The sequence below is a fragment of the Ixodes scapularis genome, unplaced genomic scaffold, assembly GCF_016920785.2.
Source record: "Ixodes scapularis isolate PalLabHiFi unplaced genomic scaffold, ASM1692078v2 PGA_scaffold4__175_contigs__length_147842914, whole genome shotgun sequence".
Classification (NCBI taxonomy): Eukaryota; Metazoa; Arthropoda; class Arachnida; order Ixodida; family Ixodidae; genus Ixodes; species Ixodes scapularis.
This window is the reverse complement of record NW_024609879.1, coordinates 40,585,565-40,598,871: the sequence shown is the minus strand read 5'-3', so window position 1 is coordinate 40,598,871 and position 13,307 is coordinate 40,585,565.

Below are 13,307 nucleotides of genomic sequence, written 5' to 3'. Positions count from 1 at the left end.
AATCAAAGATGAGAATAGCCGAACTCTAACAATGTCAAAATCTCAACCTATACTTTATTCTTTGCCAACCCCAGCGCATGATTCTGATGAACACTGATGGTATATAATTAGCGTCAAACCACGGGGACACTTGTTCTAAGAGAGACTTGAGGAGGGGAAAGCTGTTTCTATCCTTCATTCTTTCTGCGTCTGCCATGGAGCGGAGAGGAAGACTAGTGGGTGTTTTTGCAAGTCATCAATGTCAGGGATTAGCTATTTTCGGTATTCAATGAAAGTGCAAAAATTGTTGCTCGACCCATTTTATATGTACACATCATTGACACACCCAAAAATGTTTTCGTTGGTGTTCAACTGTCTCAGAAAGTTATCCCCAAGAATGGAAGCATTAAAAGGACTAATGACCGCGCCACACGGGCAACTCGAATGCCATTTACAACGAATGACATTCATGTGATCGACGAATCGGCTCGCGATCTGTCGCGCGTGGAACGCCCTACGCTCGGAGTGTCGCGCGCTGCTTGGCCGATCGTTCAAATGTCATTCGTTGTAAATGGCATTCGAGTTGCCCGTGTCGCACGGGTAAAAATATGGGTTATTAATCAGACGATAAATATAATTACAAAGTTGTAAAGCAGGCACACATATAAAAAATACTATAATGACCTTATAGGGACAGCCGAAAGTTTGCATCCACTCAAATTTTCGCAGTTTTGTTTAAACTTCACACTTTTCGGGTGCAAAATAAAAGAAACAGAATATTAATATTCACAAATATCACAAAGTAACTTTCGAATTGCACCCCCAAGCGGAGGCGGGAGTCCCTCAGAGATAAAAAGTATTCTCTAAACAAGCACCGTCAAAAAGAGGGGCGTTGGGGGGGGGGGGGGGGGTCGTTTTAAGAACATATTGTATTGTAAAGGGTCCTCTGCTTCACATCTTGGGCGCAGACCAGACAGCGTGATCCCGCAAAGCTACTTCGTTTGCAAAATCACTCCTGCCAGAAAGCGCGTTTTGGTGGTGCCAGACGCTCGCGCCGTTCCTCAGGACGCTGCACCAAGCAAACATATATATATATAATTTTTTTTTTGAATACATGAGTTGCATTGAGCGCGAACCTTCTGCAGCGTGCATTGTGCACCACGTGTTTTGATTTTCACAGCCAAAAAAAATCTCAATGTCCTGTAGCACGTAGTGCGATGATGTCATGTCCAAACCAGGTTAAACAGTTCAGTTTTCTGGGGAAATGTGATGTCCTCAACACAATACTCCGTTTCACTTTAAAGGCTGGTTCACACTGCCCCATTTTCTTACGTTAATTTACGTTACAAAATATTACGTTGAGGTCACCGCGACTTGTGTGCTTCATATTAAGCGAGGCTACCAGTTCAAGGAGAACGCATGACACGCGACATTCGAGACACGAATGTTTCGGTAACTTGTACGTAACGCAATTTAAAGTACGAATAGGGGGCAGTGTGAATAATCCCTAAGTGTGACCGTAGCAGAAGCTACAAGAGTGAGCTCCGGGCTTTCAGCGTCCCTGGCAAGCAAGTGCGCTCGTGCAGTCCAAACACTGTTTGCGTTTGTAGCATCGGCTGCGTCTGAACTTAAATGGGCCCTCTAAAGCGTTCCTGGCCATTTTTAATAGACCGATCTCACCAAGCGTTCCACGCATGCGTGACACCGCCATAACTGTAGTTGGTATGAGGCAGACGCCAGTTCATGAGACAGTTTATGACACCTCGTGCTCTGCTCGCGCAGACCTCCAGCAGGGTTGCCGCGCATGCAGAAAGACTACAGCTCCCACGATGCATGTCGGCAGCGGTGGCGTACTCAAACTAGCTGGTGAGATCAGTCTATTGGCATCGCGTTTACTCGAACTAGTGAGTGAGACCCTAGCAACACATTCCACATACAATAAACAAGAAATATTATGTATTTTGGACATGATAGGTGAAAGAAGTTCAAAATTTTGAGCGCATTATCTTTTTTTGAAGACGTCCTTGGTCTGAACCGTCTGAACCAATAGACAACCAACAAGACAAGAACGTCCAACAACTATGCGCGATGTTCCTAAGTGTTTGAAATTAATATTCAATTATAAAGATGCGAACGCTCCACCAATTTACCGGTGTTCCAAGGAAAAATCTATGCGACAGTCACGTGCTTGAAAGGATCAGAAGGTCACTCGCGCCTATTCGCGACTCCAACTATAGTTGGAGTCGCGAATATTTTGGAAAACGAGTGGCGCAACCTATAGGTATACCTATAGGTTGCGCCACTCGTTTTCCAAAATGGCGGTTATATTGGGGGTCGGAGATGCGTGCCGCTGCTGAGCCTGTCTAGTGTTTTAGATTCACTGAGCGACACAAATTACTTATGGTAAACGAGGAAGCTATGGTGTTATGAGCGCATGTCACCTCTGTATCCTGATAATAAAATGGCGTTTAACGTAATACGTCAGCAGGCGCGTATTAATTCTGGAGTGAAACCGAAACTAATCTCTCTTTTGGATTTAATTTTTTTGATATAGGTCTTAATTTCAAATTCTCTCATAACTTAAGATGTGTCCCACATCGTATTTATTTAGTGAAAGAAGGTGTGCGCAGAAACTTTATTTTGTGACATATTCGATTCAGGGACTTCAACTATTTTGAAGATTTCAGTGTCCCTTTAAAGACAGGGTCCTTTATACACCTTTGAAGTAAGATCGAATATTGTAGTTGTTGAAAAATCAGTGCTGATATTTTTGCGTTCTCGCTGCCTTTTCTCGCTCAGATAATTGTCATGTGAAATAATAAACTGCGGTCTTTGGATGGGTTTTGGGTATTTTGATGATTATTTGCTTTAACACTATTCATAGCACAAGAATAACAGAAAAAAATCAAATTCTTACAATATCTCCACAGCACGTATAAATTAATAAACGCTGTTCTCACTACAACAAGCCGAATACCAAATCCGAGTCAGACTGCTGAAGTGTGCTTTCTTATAGCAAGGCATGACGCATAGGACTTTATATTGCATCGTATGTTTGACTGCTTGTCTATCTTTATAACGATGTCAGAGTTTTTCGTATGCTAAAAAGAAAACAAGAAGTGATACCTTTCTGGAAAGACTATTATGATTAAATGTATTTTTGTCATCGTGGTGTTAATCGGGGGCATAAATTGACATGATTGCTATTAATAATAATAATAATAATATTAAAATTGAAATATTTTAATACACGATTTTGAAGGCTCTAATATAATTCGTTGCTTATGAACAAATTCAAACGCGCAAACAATTATGACAATCAAAAGTGTGCTAATTATCATCACTGGTGCCAAACGCGGCATTTTTAATTGCCAAGTTATAAAATAAAAATAGTCTCAAATCAATCAAAACATTCTCGCTAATGTGAGAGATCCATGTAAAATTACATTAATTGTGGGTAAAGCATATTTTGCGATCAAAGTTGCGACTTTTGACAATTGGCAAGAGTTACAAGGTTGCCGCCAAACTCCTTCGAGATCAAATGCCCCAAAATAACATAATAAAAATATTTTTTAACTTACCAATTTTTTAAAAAACATTTAGTTACTTTAATATATACGCGCCGTCGTTTTGCCAATCTCAGCCTTTCCAGTTAGACGGAACACCTACCTTCGTGCACGTCTGCTCACTTCAGCACGTTGCGTTGGCAGCTGGTGAAAGAGTTGTGAGTTTTAATATTGGGTATACGAGCGAACGCAAGCGCTGTGTGTTTGCGTTAACGCAGGCGCGGAACCCGAAATTGCGGTCTTGGATTGGCGCATCGCGATGATCGAGGCGCATGCACAACGTGGGGCACGCAACTCTAACGCAAACGCACAGCGCTTTCGTTTGCTTCTATACGCAACCCTAACACTCTCTAGTAAGGTACAACCCCCTACCTGCTGCAGAACTACGTTGGGACAGTAAAGAGTGTTGTTTGCATTTGGAAATGACATTTCGCGAGCGATGATCGCGCACATTTCTGCCGTGTCCGGTAAACAGGAGAATCGGGGGACCCTCACTAGATCGCTTCCCTTTTCCGCCACGGGAGGGCGAGGAACGAGCTGGAGACGCGAATACAACTTTTCAACAAGGGCGCAGCAATCTTGAATGTCGACACTTCTCGTATGCGGTAAAACATTGTTTTGATCTCTTCGCGCCGCTGGAAAATGTTTACGAAAAATTAGTGATTGGCACACATTTTTGTTTGGCCTCAGCCATTTTTTCTCGCATATTCCACATTGAAATATTTTATTATTTTTTCGTTGCGCATATCAGACACGGAACCCACGTGACTGAAAATGACAGGAAAGAGAAGACGTCTTTTCAGCCAGTCCTACCTCTAGAATTTTATGCTGTAATTATGTGACTTTCTAGACCAATGTCGTCACTGAATGCTCGTATTTGACACTGATAGGCATGCCTTTCGAAGCTGCATGTGGTTTTCTTCGTACCATTGCACTGCCCCTTTAAAGAGCCACTGAAAAGACATATTTGTTTAAACAGGTTGATTGGGACACACGTATCAACAGATAAATGTTACGCCACACATTTTTTTCTTCATTTTGTGGAGCAGTAATGAGGGCTCGAGATGTGATTTAGACAAGAGCCACTTCATTGTCACTTGTTTTTTTCTCTCTCTCTCTCTCTCGGCATTTGGAGCATGTTTAGGAAAAGTGGATCGATTTGGTCATCACGTTGAGGTGGAAAGACAGTTTGACCATTCAGTGACGTCATAAACTTTGCGCGCTGAATTAACAAAAAAAAAAAAAATCTCGTGCCATCAATATTAGACTAAATTTTTTTGGGGGTAAAATTTATTTTTTGTCATGAGTGCTCCAACCAAACTGGTTAAAAAATCATTTATCTTTCTTTTCAGTGGCCCTTTGCGTTGAAACAAAGTATAGCAAAGGGGGATGTCAAAATTGGAAAGTTGATCAGTATGCATAGCTGTCTCGCGATGATAAGCAGCAGCCTAAAGCGCGAGGCACATGCGCGAAAAAAACATCCGATCCGACGTCCAATCCGGCAATACGACTGCCTGATCCGAAAAATTTGGTCACTTCAGACGTCGGATCGGCGATCCGACGTGCGTCCAATGCGCCAGATAGTTTCGCACGGCGGAGGGATTGTCGGATGCGCCCAGCCAATGACAGCACAGCTAGCGCGAAAGTCATGATGACGTGCTGTGTCTGGGGGGACGAATAAGAAAGCGGGACGGGCGACGGGAAGCCGGACGGGTGGATCCCGCTGACCCATTCGAAATAGATGGCCCCGGCAGAGAATGCGCGCGCTAGCGAGAACGAGCTCCTAACTTCGCTCGTGCAAGCTAAACCGTATATCTGGGACCAGAGGTCTATGAACGCGGACTTCCGCTGGAGCGCTTGGGTCTCCTGGGCGGAGCCGAACGGATCGTCGTGTCGCTTGCAAGGTCGGAAGCGTGCGTCTCGAACTGTCGCGTGCGGCAATTCGGAGCGGCGTTCGGACTGTCGGATCGGACGTCGGATCGGACGATTCTGCTGTCCATGCGTCTCGCGCTTAATGAAAGTTTTGAGCGCGCATGACTCATAAAGCACAGAGTTGTAAAATGATGCCCCGAAACAAGTGCACGTAAAACCGAATATAACGTTACCCTCCCGAAACACGATTCTGACGACTTCGGTTGTTAAATAAATACGTTTCAAATCAAAGAAAGCGAAGTTTCGAGCTCGTGCAAGCCGATGTCCAAATGTGATTTAAATTAGTCTCTGTTTTGTGATTTTGATTTCCCTTGTTGATTTGAGTGTTTTTATATGTATGTGTTTGCTCATTTTTTTTAGTGTGCCAGCACTAAAACCGATTGGTTGTTCCTGGACACTTTGATAAACGTTGATTTATTATTATTATTATTATTATTATTATTATTATTACTATAAACGACGCCCGACGACTTTTGCACGTGTCTCGCTGGCACAGAGAACACCGCTAACGAGTTACACGGGTGTAATGTCTTAGTGTTAGGTGATTTTAATGCTCCAGGCATCAACTGGACGCAGTTTAACGTTTCTACTGACAACTTTTATTGCAAGCAGAAAGGCAACGGCTTCCTAAACTTTGTTTCTTTTTCTAGATCTTGCACAACAGAACGATATTTTTAACCACCAAGGTAATGCTTTAGATTTGTGTTTCTCAAACATGGACAGCGTATGTGTAGCCCTAAGTGAAGTCCCTATGGTTCCTCTTGATAGGTATCATCCTGCCCTTGATTTAGTGCTTTCTTTTGTTGATTCCTCGATTCGCGCTCCTATTGAGGCTTCTCCTCCACGCGTCTTATAGAATTTTTTATCAGGAGACTACATCGAAATGTTCCACCACTTCTGGAGTGTTGATTGGTCTCCGGTCTTAGAATCCAGTGATGTAAATGAGCAGGTAGCTCTCTTTACGAGATTAATTCAAGAGGTCATTGACAGATTCATCCCATTATGATCGTTAGAGAAACCTCGTTTTCCCCTAATTGGTTTTCTAATTAACTAAAAACGCTACTAAAAAAGAAAGACTTCTTGCACCGAAAGTTTAAGAAAAGGGGTCTCCCAAAGTTGGAGGTAGAATTCAAGAGTTGCAAAAATAAATGTAAGATAATGTTAAACCGTGACCGCCTGGCGCATCGTGACTTAGTGGAATCTGACCTTGTCAAAAATCCCAGGAAATTTCGGAGGTACACTAGATCACGCTCCAGGGAAATCGGATCGGCAATATTTCTGGATCACCATGAAAAGGATGCGGAGTACGTGCCCCAGCTATTCGCAAATCATATTAGTTCAGCCTACAAAGACAGTACCGTCGGCTCCACCGCCACATGGCCTCACTTGAATGAATTCGCTGACCTACTAAGTAACATTAATGCCGACGGGGAATGTGTAGAGCTAAGTATTAAAAAATGAAAGCCATGCTATCAGCGGAGCACGATGGTATACCATCTGCAATTCTCAAAACTTTTCATGATATACTCACACCTACACTATGTGCAATATTTAACAACTCATTGAGGCCAGGAGTATACCCCGAAATGTGGAAGATTGCCGTGGTCGTTCCGGTTCTGAAGTCGGGAAAGAAAGGTGATCATAATCATCATCATTTATTATTCCTTAAAGGCCCAAGGGGCATTATACAAGAGAGCGAACACTTAAAGAAACAAACAAATAACAAAACAATTTATCTACAAAAACACGCTGTAATCTAGTTATGGGTTAGAAAAAATAAGCTAATGGCTGCAGAAAATTTCTTGGTATCAGATAAGGAAACAATTGCGTCAGGCAGTGAGTTCCAGTCGCCAATGGCCAATGGTAAAGTAGACATTTGGTGAGTGACGTTTGACGATGAAATCGGACGGAGTTTACAAGAATGGTCGAGACGAGGGAAAATGCGGTAAGGAGGTGATAATAAACTTTGTCTGAGATGACTGTTGCAATAAAAGATCCCATGAAGAAGAGAAAGACGAGACATCCTGCGGCGGTGAAAAAGAGTGTCAAGGTTAGCTGATTGGCGAAATCCTGATATGCTTGCGTAAGGGGAATGGTCCGAATAAATAAAACGGAGGGCTCTGCTTTGAACGGATTCCAGGTTGTTAGTTAGGTATGCCTGCCACGGTGACCATATGGAAGAAGCGAATCCTAGTTTAGTTCTGATTAAGGTAGTATGAGCTAGTTGTTTGACGGGGGATGTAGCTTGTCTGAGGTTACGGCGAAGAAATCCGACAGTGCGGTTAGCATCGACGATGACAGATGTTATATGGGTGGTCCATGAAAGGTCAGATGTCAGATGAATTCCGAGATATTTATACGATGAACCAGCAGTTACTGGGATGCCAGAAAGGTTGTAAGAGGAGGATAGAACATGTGAACTGCGGGAAAAAGATAGCGATTTACATTTATTATAGTTTAAAGCCATTTGCATTTATGACACCACTGAATAATGAGTTGGAGATCGTTTTGCAAGATTAGTTGATCGTGGCGTGAATAAATCGGTTTATATATGACACAGTCATCGTCTAACAAACGTACTTCAGAAGTGATGCATTGATGGAGATCATTAAGGTAGATTGAAAAAAGAAGGGAACCAAGAACGCTCCCCCGAGGGACGCGTTCTTGGCCCCCTCAGCTATAGACCGATTTCCCTTCTCTCATCATTTTCCGAACTCTTTGAAGCAGTCATTCATCAATTCTTGTCTTTCAAATTTCAAAACTTAACCCTCCCTAATCAGCATGGGTTTATGACCGGCAGATCAACGTCTACAATTCTTGTAAGTTTTGTGTCTACGGCACCCCAGGTAGTCTGCAACAGGGGTCAGCTAGACGTGGTCTACTTTGACCTAAGCAAGGCATTCGACCTTGTTAATCATAGGATCCTTTTGTCAAAGCTTTCCGCACACGGGCTTTGTGGCACAGAATACGACTGGTTTCAGAGCTATTTGTCAAACACGAAAGCGTACGTTCGAGTCAACAATATGAACTCTTCATTGCACGGGGCACGTTCTGGCGTTCCTCAGAGATCTTTCCCAGTACCGCTCCTGTTCACAATTTATGTAAATGACGTCTCTGATGCTATTTCTGATTCGTCGTTCCTGCAATATGCTGGTGACATTAAAATTTTCAAAGAAAATGTTACTTCAAATGATTGCGCTAGGCTTGCGGAAGATGCATTTTTTTTTTAGATGGTGCTCAGCCAATTATCTTCTCTTAAACCGCGCTAAAACCAAGGTTATGACATTTACTCAGAAGGCACAGAATACATTTTTCGCATATAGAATTCTTGGTGAACCCCTGTCCCTAGTATGTGCAATGAAAGATCTGGGAGTTATGTTCGATCCCAGCCTGTGATTCTCTAGTCACGTAACTAGGCTCGATAACTCGTCTCTGCGCACGCTGGGTGTTGCCTCCCGCTTAACGAGGGACTTCAAGCATCGCGTTTCTCACGTTGTACCGCTCGTTGTGATGCCCCAGTTAGAATATGCCTCAGTTGTGTGAAACGGAATCTCTAAATCCAAATCATTGGAAATCGAACGAGTTCAGAAAAAGTTTATATACATCTTTAAACATCACTACCCTATAAAAGATGTTCATTTTCAACTTATGACGCAACGTTAGAGCGTGTTGACTTGCTGAGCCTGCACCCGCGTCGGCAAAAGGCGGACCTACTGTTTTTGTTTAAAACGTTGCGTGGGTCGATTCATTCACCAAGCCTCTTGTCTGAAGTGTGCATTAAGGTTGCACGTGTGCTTACTCGGAATGAATCATTCTTTTATATTTCCTAAACATTTAGTCTTTTAAAGGGATACTACAACGAAATTTCGGCGCTCATTTTTTGGTCTATATGTGTTCAAAAAAGCAGCATCACATCGAACATACCAATATCTTGTTAAAAAAGTCACGAAAAGAAATTTTAAAACGAATTAAATGATTAGCAAAGAGCACCTGGTGGATATCGCTAACACCTCGCTTGTAATGCTCGTCTAGGAACCTTGACAGCTAGTGACGGAGGTTGTCTCGTCTCCGGCCACGACGAGAGAAGAGGGGCAGGAAGAACTCCCCTCTTCCCGATAATGCCTTTTGTGTGTCGCAGGAGTCGCTATTGTCCCCCTACAAGATTATAGAAGATTAACCCGTCACTCAAAATTCGTACAAAAGCAGCCGCTTCGGTGGCTGGAACGACTAGGCCATCCTCTCGACGTCAGCCTCGCCGTAGCTTTGCTCGTCTTGAGACGACCTACGTCACGATTGTGTTGGATGTCACGTGGTCTCCGCTGGGCCTTCTCCGAGCGCTTGCCAGAGTGGGCCGTTTATAACGAAAAATACAGCCACCAGGCTCAAAATACAAACGTGCGATTGTCATTTACGGATATTGTGGATCATATTCAACCTATTTTTGAACACGACGGGAATATTTCAAATTTCGTTGAAGTATCCCTTTAAGCCCAATTATCAGACTGACTGAGTGTTATAACCAGTACTCCGAGAAACTGGATATTTTTAACTCGTGCTACAGGGCATCTGTTATTTCTATTGAAGACCTGTCCGGCGAATGAATAATGATTGTTGTTCACTTTAAGATTGATTTCGGGGAGCACAGTCATTGTTGGGTCTGTGCTTGTGCTACTGCTTCGTATAGTATTCGCTTTGAATGCGGAGTCAAACATTTTACATTACTGCAATTCCTCTTCATTGTCAAGAAAACCTAGAAATGTATTTTGTTATTATTCAGCTCAGTGTATGTCGTGTATGGTTATATTCGGTTTCTGTATAGTGCATTGCTCCTTTGTATTTGTGTGTTTTATGTATCCACTTCCAATCAGTGTGCCAGTACCAAGACCGATAGGTTGTTCCCGGGCACTATAATAAACACTGATTGATTGATTGATTGATTGATTCATATTATTATTATTTTTATTAGAAAACAATAAACCTTGGCCTCGGCATAGGCGCGCTCCTAACATTGCAGTGCTTAAATCAAACTTCAAAACTTGCAGAAATATGGTTACAGCGATGATTCGTTGAGCTAAGCGAAGGTACTTTCGTGAAAAATTTTCAGAATTTCGCTCAGACATGCGCAAAACGTGGCTTCTTGTCAACAAATTTTGTGTCACTCTTCCCGAATTTCAATCGATGATGTATTAAAAAGGTACTTTGGCTTTACTCTCTTAACGGTTGTAAGGAATTTCAACAGTCTTTTTTTTTGCGATTCTTTTAGGTACGACACGAGATTCTTTCATGACTTTCGAACATGTAACAGCCTCCGCTTACCTTCCGCCTATGATAGAATCAGATCTCTATTCCTTGTTATTCAGTTTCAAACCGTCAAAATCACCAGGCATTGACGACATTCGAGTTACTGATCTTCGTAGGAATTATTAGGTTGTTAAGCATGTACTTCTTCATATGTTGAACGGCTTTATTAGGAGTTGCATCATTCCAGACGAACTAAATACCGCTATAATACGGCCCTTGTTCAAACGTGGCGCAGCGAGTAAGATTAAAAATTACCGCCCAGTTTCTGTTTTGCCAATTATTGCAAAACTTCTTGAAAAACTTGTATTTTATACTATGACGTCATTTCTAGATGTACGCCATGTCACTTCACGGAGTCAGTTTGGTTTTGTTCAAGAAAAGGGAACCCATCCATTGCTTGAAGATTTTGCCGATTTATTATTTCTAGGTTTTGAAAAACATCTTGTTTGCTGTGCTCTTTATTTAGGTATATCTAAAGCCTTTAATACCGCTAGCCATTCAATCCTTCTGGAGAAGCTTTAGAGGTACGGATTTCGTGGTCCGATTTAACTGACAACTTCTAAGTTGTCTGTTTTCAGCTTGTCCCATGGAGGCCGTACAGTAGCCCGAGTTCATCAAAGCAGTATCTATGATGTGTATTTGACCGCTTCTGCAGGAAATAGAACGAAAAAGGATGAAATCATATTGATCCAAAAAAGGTAATGTAATAAAAAATCGTTATAAAAATACAAAACATGAAAAAAATAAAGCTCTTCTTTAAAGTGCAGCTGAAGGGTTCTGTACTTGAGAGAAAACACTGGCAGTGTTTCGATCCGCCATTTTGAATCACAATCATCAAAATTATTCTTGAATTTGATGTGCCGAATGCACTATAAAATAATAATAATAATAATAATAATAATGATGCTTATTGCACGATCACAAAACCAGGTATAGAAAATAATAACAATAATATGCTCCAAAGAGCTTCCTGGTGTGTGGTGGGATTCCTTGGGGAGCCTGAAGGAGCTCCAGCTATATTGTTAGTATATGGCTCTGGTGTATGGATAGTAAACTGGTCAATGAACCATGTTCCGGCTTACGTGCACTCCAAACTACAGCTCAGACACCCGCTAAAATGTAGATCTTACTAGTTAGTTGTAGCGGATCCTTTCTGCGCTCCGACGAGGATACGCAAAAACGACACAATGTACTTTTGTTGTTGTTGTTTTTAAACTGATGTGCTGGTTGCAACTGCGATAACCTATCCCTTGCATACCTTGCGAAAAAAATTTCCAATCTAAATCATAAGTCAAGTCATTTTTATTTAGTTCCGCACCTGCAAGTAGCGCCAGCATTTGAATATGTTGCTTCCAGGCCACAACCAAATCACTGCCTAGCATGCATTCAGCGAAAAGTAAAAACAAGAAACGAAACCAGGATCACAAAAATTGAAAAGCTCTCACCCTGCTATGCCGTCAAGGAGCGAGATCTTCCCGTCGCTTCGCTGTATAGTTCACGCTTTCGTAGTCACCCTTGCAGAAACACAAATATGGACACTTCACATCCAGTTTTCCACCAAAGCGTGTATAAGAAACATCTGTACGGAATGAGAGCACCGACAATCAAAAAGCGTCGCTCACGTTCACATACGAGGCCACGGTTGAGTCGTATTCGAAAATGTGCTCGATCTCACTCGTGAGTTGAACTTCCAACTCTCGGTGTCCAAAAACCTACTCGCTTCTAGAGTTGTTCTAGTGGATTCCTCCAGCCTTATTGTCACGTGACCCAACCCCCAGGAGGAGCTAAGAAAGCCGTCGAAGAAAGGAACGCGGCGCACGACGACGACCGTTAGAAGAGAAAAAAAAAAAAAAGCGACACCGTGGCGTTTTTTTTTTTGTTTTTTTGTTTGCGCCGCATCAAGCCTGCAAGAGTAAAGGAAAAGAAAAAGTAAAAGAGAACGTGCACTGCAAAGAAGCCAACTGCCAAGGGGAGCCTTGCGGAGAAGCGCACTACCAGTTCAGCCTACTCATGCCGACGCTCCTTGAAGGGAGAGAAGGAAGCGCTGCGGCTTTAGATCTGTTGGCTGCGCGCGTTCAGTTCACCGCTGTTGACTCCACTTCACTCCGTTCTTCCGATGAAGTGTAATGGAAGCAAAAAAATGACACCATCTTCCCGAGGGAAACCATGGGGTGATGCGGAGCATCGCGGAGTTTCCAACAACGTTCACGCGATGTGCCGTAACCAACGCAAGTTAACAACGTAATAACACGCAAGTTAACAACGTTACTAACAACGTTACTAACACCGTTAATAACACCGTAAATAACGATCCGCGATGCTCCGCATCACCCCATAATTTCCCTCGGGAAGGTGGTGTAATTTTTTTTTCTTTTCTCTCTCTCTTAAGTATTTTCAATTTTCTCCAGTGGCTTTTGTTTTGGATTTGTTTTGTATTAGTAGGGTGTTGTCATGGGTGACGTTCCGGGCGCGGTCCGTTTTTCGTTGTTCATCTGGAATGTTATCCAAAACAGCGACGACCATGACATG